Below are 9,759 nucleotides of genomic sequence, written 5' to 3' on the forward strand. Positions count from 1 at the left end.
AAAGCTTTTAGCGCTCAGGGTAAGAAAGAGGAGATTGCAAAGGTGAATACTAAAGGTTCAAAAACCAGACGAGCCCTAGCAAATCATGTTACAAAGTTTAAGACATCAGCATCCCCAGATGTCTGCCTCAACCATTTGCCAGAGGTTTCTACTGCTTGAAGCAACAGGCAGAGTAGAACATGTGTCTGCACTCACACACAACAGCTTAGAGCCAGAGAGCTCAGTGCATGGCCATCAGCCTCACTGGTTTGAGCTAAAGGATGAGTTTTGCACAGGAGCTGGAGGCAGCAAAGGCTTATCTGCCCCTCTGCCTATCCTGCTGTGAAACAGGGGCCCTGACAGACCAGGCAGGGCAGACGGTGGGGCCACGTCTCTGGTCCCAGGTTCATCAGCCCTCATTTTGTACCCCAGCATTTCAAGCAAGCTTTTTTGGAAGCAATAATGGTAATGCTGCCGTAGGATCCAGGTCAGGTGTGCCTCCCTGCCTAGTCACCCCTGTAACCTCAGCTCTCTAATGATGCCTGTAATCCCACCCTCGCCTTGCAACATCCCTCTTCTGAGTCTCCTGACATTCCCTCATCTCAAACTCTCTCCCACACCCCCAGCCAGGACCATGGCCTTCCCCCCATGTGCCCTCGCACGCTGAGCTGAATGATGCCCAGCCAGCAGTCAGCCACTGTGGCACTGAGGCCACTGCTTCTCCATAGAGGCATTGATTTGGCTTCTGTCCACCCATCTATAGTCTTTTCACTTGCCAGTTGCAGAAATGCTTTTTGTCCCTTTTCATGGGAATATCTGTGCATCAGGAACCCTCACCAGCAGTGATCCAGTTGCTCTGCAAAAGGAGCACAGGGATACAGATGTTGGCTACACAAAACCGAGCCAGTTTAAAGTCATGACCTTTGGGGTTTACTCCCCCCAAATACAACCCTTAATCCTGAGATTGCCTTTCCACCCCAAACACTCATCAAAATTAATAAGGCATGAGGTCGTATATGCTAAAATGGGCACGTTCCCGATGGGAAAACAGCCATCCCAGAAGTCTCATGCCTGGCAGGAAACTCTGGCTTTCCAAGAGCCTGGAGTGATGTGGGACAAGCTAAATGATGCTACTCAGCAACTGTTTCCCAGAGAAATACAGCAAGGGCCATGACAAGGCCAAAAAAGACTAAAAATATCCCAGAGTTTAGCCCACGCTCTACATACTGTTTCATTTAATGTGCCATAATGAAGGTTTTTTGTACACACAGAACGATATATGAAGTGCAACACCATCACACAACAATGCCTAAGAGACTCTAAGACAAGGAGATAGCACAAAAGACAGACCAGAGTCTCAGGGATAACAGCAAATCAAGGGGAATGCCCCAGAAGGAAGAGGTCTGCTCACAGGGTGATGGGAAGCTGGAATAAAAATTCATCTGTTTAGCTGGATCCCACCAATTTGGTGAGTGTAGCTGCCTTCGACATTTAAATTTCTCTCTGAGTTATGCCTACAAATTGTACTTATTTGAGACTGCAAAGTATCTGTTTAAAGCAGGCTCTAATTTGAGACATTTTTCCCTTTGATAATATGACGGCATCAAATTCCAAAGTGCTAAAAACCAGACAAAAATCAAGAGCTGAGATGCTGCAAGATGTGACATTTTTCATGTAACAGCAAGCCAGTCTGACACTCTCTCATGGATCTCAGTGTGCTGCTACTACGTGAAGATCTAATGCCATTGATAATAGTTAAAGGATGGCAGTTATGTTTCAGGAGCCAAAAATAATAAAAAAACCTTCAAGTGCTTTTAAACAAACATTACTGAAACCTCTCATTGTGGTCCTTGAATTCCCATCGGGTAGACACCATACCCTTCATGTAACCCCTGGCTGCTGATTAATGAAACTTGGCAAAGGGCAGCAAAGCCATGCCAAAGGCAGCACAAAATCCCAAGTTTCTGCAAATCCCTGAGGTGAAAATGCACAGACAACAACAGCACCCCCCAATCATTTCCTGACTTCACTTAGCCAGGAGTTTGAGATAAGAGTGCTCAAATAGGCTGTGCTTTCCCTCTGTGTTCCTGACAATGGCTCCACATTCAAAGCAATCACAGCCATCTCCTGTGTACAATTACTGGCCTTTTACAGTCTCACCTTGTCTAACTCCCCACCACGGACCACAGGTCTAGTCAGACACTACGTGCATTTGCAGTAAGTTTTCATGAAGATGCCTGGATCTCTGGCTCCTGTAGGAAATCTGCTGTCTGCAAAGTTAACAGGCATGAAAATGTTGGATACCATTCTCACGTAAGCTAAAACTGAGCTTTTTGGATCATTAGTGTTCATAGCACCTAATCATGCTACTGCTGGAATAACTAACCCTTTGTGTTCTGCAGGTATTGGCCTGAGCTGCAAAGGCTGAACATCCAAACTCGTTCATGTTCTACATCACATCTCAGTTTTCGTGTTTTGTTTCATTTATGATTAAAAAGTAATAATCCATGTGATCAGATAATCTATGCTTTTGGTTGCTCCCAAACCAAAGCAGCATTCCTCCCAGGGTCCAGGCACCCCTCTGCAACAAGATTCAAAAGACAATATAGGGCAAGCAGCAGCATCCAGCCGCCTTGTGTACAAACCAGCAGCTTGGGACCACTGGTGCACAGAACAGGTCAGAGCAACACACTGCAGCAACGATCAGAAATATCCAAGGTGACCTTAAGCAGGCTAGTCTGAGTCCCAGGTCTTGTCTGGAACAAGAAGAAAGGCTTGTTCAGCCACAGCACTGCAGCGCTCGAGGTACCCCCAACATACCCTGTGCAACAGAGAAGAGAGGCAAGCTGGGCTGGAGAGGGAGCCAAGGGCAGAGCTAGTCCTGTTTTGCCGCTGCACTGTGGCAGTGTTTCCAGAAATGCAAAGCCCAGGAAAACCTATTTAGACCTAAAAATGACCCATACAGAGATTTCCCACCCTGTGCAAAGGCACTATGCTTCAGATCGACCCTGGGATGTGAGGGCAAATGGCTTGCTGGCTACATTTGAGCAATTAACTTTTATCTCTTTGGCTGTTTGCAGACAGAAATCCTTTCAAACAGGAATCTTGGATGCAAGTAATTGATTTTTTTTTTTAGTCAACTAAGAGACATTTCACAAAATGTATCCTATGTGTCATATATCATAATATGTACCATGTATTATCATAAATCCATGCTTCTCCCAAAGCTATACCTCAGTCCTACTGCTCAAAGTTTGTCAGCTGTTCATGCCTGGTGGCAATTTCCATTGCAAGTGGTAGAGGGTAGGTGGTGTGCAAGCACTGAGGCAGCAGAAAACTTGTCAAAGACATTCTGAGAACCTGCCTGGAGACAGTAATACAAAAATCCCAGTTCCAGTTCTGCTTTTGATTTCCTGTGACCCTGATTGAGCATCTGTGTGCCACCTTTCCTATCTGTGCAAGACCCCAGTCCCCAGGGCTCTTGTGAAGATTAGCTTCCATAAGGCTCTTACGAGAATTAAAATTTAAGTATTTCCTTGTGGTTGCACAGCTGTCCATGTGCAAGAGTCCTGGATATCTCAACAGAAGTGCAACCAACAGCTTCTGCAGCATTGCAACCATGTTTTACAGAAAGGACACTAAAACTGTATTTAAAAAGAAGAATGGAAGGTTTCTGGGAATAATTTTTAGCCAGCACCTAGAATGCTGCTGCTGGGAGCTCGTGCTCTGCACAATGTTACAGGATGATTTTTAAAAATACTCAAACCTCCATTTTCCTGTATAAAAGAGTGAGATTGGGAAAGCGAAAAACCACAACTGAGATGAGAAAATGCAGAGAGAAAATATCAGACAGGGACTATGAAATGCAAAACGTTAAATATCTAGGGAAAACAGGACAAGATGGGAAATAATGCCCCCGGTATGAAAACCATAAAAAGCCAGGGTATAAGAAATCCTTAGATATCAGCAAGCGAGCAGTAGCTCCTCTGGGAAGAGGTCTGAAAGAATTAATTCAACAACGAAGTGGAAAAGGTAACAAAGAAAGGGCTGGTGTGGCACTTACAGACTACTCAGAAAAGTAATGGTGGAAGTGCTAATGAAGTGCACATCATTAATCACTGTTGGGTAAGTCCCCCACCATGCCAAGGTGCAGGACTGAAGAGCGTGAGCAGATGGGCTTGTTGACCATCCCATCACAAGCCATGGGTGAAAACCAGAAAATTCAGGGGGACTCAGGTGGTGAAAATTCAACAAATGGTAAAAAAGGGGGTTTGGCTGGGTAATGGGGAGAGAAAGAGGGATGTGTACGCTGCTTGGAGAAGGTCATGAAACGCCAACCGTCTTCTCCCCATGGAGCTACACACCATCCTTGCCACAACAGCTCCATGGACCACCAGTGCACCAGGCTAAAAAGTAACAGCGCAGATGCAGGTGTCACATCCAGCACCAGTGACCCACCTTTCCTGGTTGTCTCCTGCTCAGTATGTGAGCACAGCAGGAAGCTGACCATGTAGCACCCCACAGACCAAGCTCCAAGAAGCAAGACATCGGGAAACACTGATCATTCAGACAGCTGGATAGCAATATATGGAACTGACAGAATACCTGTGATTACCAAAGCACTTTGTAAGTATGAACGCAACCTCTCTCTGTCACTAGGAGACAAATTAATATTTGTCCTCATTATACGGGAAGGAACTGAGACACACAAAGGTTACGTGATTTGTTCTACACAGCAAAAGTGAACAGCAGAGCAAGGGAGATGATGACTGACAGACAGTCACCCCGTTTCCTCCACACTCCCTGTTTTTCCTCTGCTCTCGGCTTTGACAGATTGCAATGCATTTGTACTGGCAGCTATGGGGAGAAAGTACAACACACAGAGCTGGGACTGGGCATTCATAATGGTAACAAGTCTATCCAGCTTTGTGATAGCAAACTGTAGGTGGTGAGAGGCAAAAGCTTTTGACAAAATCCTACCCATTTCAGAGCCAATCCCTGCATACTAGGAGCTAGGAGAAGACATTCGGAAAGGACAGCTTATTGCATGCACACACCCCACAAAGCAGCTCATTTTGACCAGTGTCAGACCTAGCACATGCACAGGTAGGAATCCCAATTCAGGCTGATTTTCCTAAAATTCCTACCAAAATCAGAAAAGAGACAAAAGTGCAGAGTGGACTTGTTACTAGATGGTATATATGAAGAAGGAACTTGAGACAATTCAGTTCCTGGCTGACATATCCTGCTTAGGGGTTATTTTCAAACCAGCGAGAAAAAGAGAATAAAAATATTTCCTCCCTGGATCTGGACTTCTCTCCCTTCTTGTAATACTTTCGTTGTGCTTGCCAGACTGGAAACTGCTTCTGGCCAAAATGTCCGCGCCAGGAACAAAACAGAAAATGAGCTGTCTGCTAACAGATATCACCTAATAACAGGGAGTTATTTCACTTGCAGTCCATGCTGCTATCTCTGAAGGACCTAGAGAGCCATGCATCCAGAAGGAGAATTCATAAACCCTAAGTACTGGTTTGAACTTCTGGCATCTCCTTCACAGCTGAGCATCAGGCTCATTGTGGGCTAACACTGGGTGGCTCATTCACCTTGGCCTTGCACAGTGAATTCACTAAGCCTGTGGTGCCCACCAGCAGGTTGTCATCTGCACACTCATAATTATTTCAAACACAGCCCCCATGCTGAGCCGATTACACTATCAGGAGTGCAGAAGGTATAAGCATAAGTCACTGCTGTAGGGGAAGTGAGTTGATGAAGGTCATTGATTTCTCACCCTGAAACCCCATTGCATGCCCAGTCCAGCCTCATCCCACAGCAGAAAAACTGCTCCTTTGCAGAGCTTGTCTCTTCTCCCATCTTTGAATCAGGCTTGGTTCCCCCTCCAGCTCCCCAAGGCATGCTGTATGTATTTCATGGCCTTCAGCCACATGGAGAATTTCGACTGCCCAGAACTTGTAGGGTCAGGAATCTTGGCCATCTCTACATTCAGCTAATGAAAAAGAAAGGAGCAACACTAGATCTGGAGACAGCTGCACTGCTCTGGAAGGGAACTGCTCAGAAGCACAGCTGCTCCTTTCCCACATGACGGTGGCTGCAGGCGGGACCTGAAGCCCCCTCAGGCTGACCATTTTGATCTGCTCACACCTCATACCTTTTTTGCATTAGTGTAACTAACTGCAGAAAGCAAGCAGCAAAAGAGCCCACTCCAAGAGATAATAAAGATTTCAATGAAAGAAGGCTGCAAAAATGTCAGGGTGTGTAGTGAGGGACAGAGAATCACACACGGCTTGGCTACTATTTTAAGTCGGTATTTGCAAACTCAGTGCTGCTGAGTTTACTTTGTTGCTGTCTCCCCTCTTCCCCTCCCACACTTGCCGGGAGAGCCTGACAACCTATAAAATCAGTTCAATTCCCAAGAAACTGCAGTTTTGTAATCATTTGTGCAAGTCAGGTAGAGGCTTATAGTGCTGGACAGAAGGAACTCCCAGAGCACCTGAGAAGCAAAAATGACTCAACCCTCACGTCTAGACTGAGCTCCAGAAAATTCACACAAATTCGCCCTGCTGAAAACCTGCCTGTATCACCACGTGGGCTCCCACAGGGCAGCTGCTCCAGCCTCCAGCCCTCCTTGTGGTCCCCCACAAAAGGGATGGAAACCTCAGGGGAATGCCAGTGCGCCAGCTCAGAGCATGGAGGCAGCCCCGTGAAAATCAGCAGGGAAGGAGCTCTGCAGCTGCTGGTGGGGTTTTGCTCACCATGGTCCCCAGGGCAGGGTGAGAGGCTGTGGGAAGCACAACCCTAAGGGCTGCCTGGGGAGAAAAGAAAAGTTCCTTTACAGTTAATGTGTCTCTAAGCAAGGCAAAATCCATCTCCCTCCGTGGGGTAAAGGTGAAATATGGCTCCATGCAGCCCCACACGGCAGTGAGAATGCTGCCTCAGCACGGACACTTTGACCTCTCTTCTGAGCATATGAAAACTATTGTGCCTTATCGGCTCTCCTCCACTGGAAACCTCCCGCAATCCCATGCTGGGGACTTAGGAAGAGGTCAGGGAGGGAGAGTTTTGCATGCTGAATCATTCCCAGACAAATGGTTTCCTTATTATACATGGCAGCCTCCCACGGACAGACTGCCAGAGGGCTCTCTGAAATCGTATTAGGTGCCTTTCCCTCGCTTCTCTTTATCCCCCCTGTCATCCTTCTCTCACTCTAAACATTATAGCTTACAGTCCCATCGGAGAGGGGCTGGGGGTCATGAGCACTCAAACAGTCCAAGGGGCCCAAGGAAGGGAACAGCACAAGGGCCTGGTGTAAACTGCTCCAGGCTCAGCAGCTCCCGCACGGGGTGGGCGCGCTCCCAGCCCTTTGCGGGACTTGCAGCCAGATGTCAGGATCCAGCAAGCCCGGCGGCAGAGCTGCTCTCCAGGCTGTGAGGCCATTGCTCTGGCACACTGCCCGCCGTGCCTGCAGGGCAGGTGCGTGCGCTCCTACCGCATCTACCCGCGCTCTGGGCTTGCTGGATGCAAACCAGGAGCCACAGAACTGTATTTCAGAGAGCATCAAAGAGGAGTTTGTTAGTAAGACTCGAGGAGGCACTTAGCTGTGTGCAAGGCTAAGGCTCAGGTTGCAGCCTCCAGGCTGAAGCTGACTTGCACCCAGCCAGCCAGAGGCCTGGAGGGATGGGGGTAATTCCCCCTACCAAACCGCACCACCTTGCGTGCAGGATGACTTGGGCTCCAGGATGACTTGGGCTCTGTGCTGGAAGGGCTGCGTGCCTGTGCCTCCCACACTGCGGCTGCTGCCTGCCTGGAGGGGAGGGTGGGCAATGAAGGAGCATGAGCTGCAGCCGCAAGGCCCTCTGTGAGGCCTGGGGAGAATAACAAGACACTGAAACTTCACAGAGGCAGTTTCTGATGTCAGCATAGTGTCTTGATGGCATTACAGCAGCATTATTGTGCACAGCTGGTGGTAAATTATTCCTTATGTAACTTTTATTTAACATAGTAACTTCCCTTGTAAATCACACTTCTCAAGTCATTGCTAACCGAGGCTGTGACAGAAGTAATGTCAGATCTGAATCAAACACACAAACCCTTCTGAGGTTACTCAAAATGGCTCAAGGGCTTTTCACCAGGGCTGGGTCTGCCAATCACGGCACATGCTTGGGCCATTTCTGGTTTGTTACTCAGATGCAGTAATTCCCCTGTAAAGGAGGGCTGGGGCTGCCACAAAGCAGTACAAGGTTTCCATTTATTCCTGCAGAACTGAATAGTAGTTCTCATGCTGCCTCTCCACTCAAATGCCTTGGAGCCACAAGAATCATTAGCACGATTGGGAAAACAGAAATCTTCTCTACACACTCACAATTTCCTAAAAATTGTACCATCAAACCTGGCCACTGGCCATCTCTCTCGGTTGTCATTTGTTTTCTCCTAACCTCTGTGCTCTGATTTATCTTGTGGAGCAGCCACTCTGTAGAGCTTTCTTCTGTTTCAGAAGTGTTCAGCAGGAAGTTACTGACAGCCCCACAATGTCACAACAGGTCCAACATGTTATGATGACCTACCATCACTGGGCCATTTAAAATTCAGCTACATGTATTTGTGACAAACTATTTCAGGTTTCAGCTTGGGAGTGACTTGTCACCTTAAGAACCCACAGTCTTTTAGTGTGGTATCCAGCACAAGGCTGAACTCAAGTGGTGTCTGTCCTACAAAGTTACAAATCCCATTTTAGCCTCTAGGTTCCTCCAAACCTTAACAGAGCTGCTGTGAACTTCAGGTAAATAAAGCAAGTCCCAGGTCTGGGAAATGAAACTAAAAGTGCAAGTGGAATTTTATTGCTTAGAAACAGCTCTGGAATCTGGACCCAAGGAATTTACCCAGCACGCAGGTAGTTTCTCTTATCAGCAGAGCACCTCATTATCCCTCATGGCTGAGATGACACCACAGTGCCACCGTACAAAGTCCCTGTCTCCAGCAAACATCAGCACAGACACTGAGCACAGCTGTGAGAGCTCTCCCCAGAGAAGCAAGTGCCCCGCTCCTGCAGGCATCCACGAGGCACAGCTCTGCTCCCAAATCTGGCAAACGCCAGCGCTCATCCTCTGATTCCATCTGTCCCAGGCCTGAATCAGCTCAGGGTGGTCTGGGTTATTGTTCTGTTTTTCCTGCAGTCCATGGAGCCCCACTGTCCTGTTACTGCATTACACAAAAGAAATGGAGACCATAATTGCCCTGAGCAGCACATACACTAGACAAGAAAGGATAAGACTGGGAAGGATTATCCCCACAACTGCAGTACTGAAAGGACATGGAGATTAACCAACTTGCTTGGGGATACACAAGCAGTCTGTAGCAAAGGCAAGAATTAAACCAGAATCCCCAAGTCCCATGCCTTTGACACAGGCCTTTACTCTCTGCCTCTGAAGAAGTGTCTTCGCCTTTCAAGGGCAAAGCAGGGAAAGTGGCAATGCTGCTTTGTTTCCTTCCTGCAGCACAAGCAGAAAATGAGAGTTACAGCACAGCCAGGTGAGACTGAAAACAGAGCACTTGGAGCAGCAGTGTCAAGTGGGTAAACTTTTTTTGACAATTAATGAAGATGTGCTACAGCCAGAGACCTCCTTTCCCCCAGTTGCAAGCTGCTTCCAGCTCCTGAAGTGTTTGGACCACTTCCCCGCTCTTTCCCTGTAGCATATCTGGCAGAGTTACAGAGATGTGGACATTTGAGCTAGCAGAGCTGATTTACCTTCACTTGCTTTGCTTCTC

This window comes from Lepidothrix coronata, unplaced genomic scaffold, assembly GCF_001604755.1.
Source record: "Lepidothrix coronata isolate B3197 unplaced genomic scaffold, Lepidothrix_coronata-1.0 Scaffold103, whole genome shotgun sequence".
Classification (NCBI taxonomy): Eukaryota; Metazoa; Chordata; class Aves; order Passeriformes; family Pipridae; genus Lepidothrix; species Lepidothrix coronata.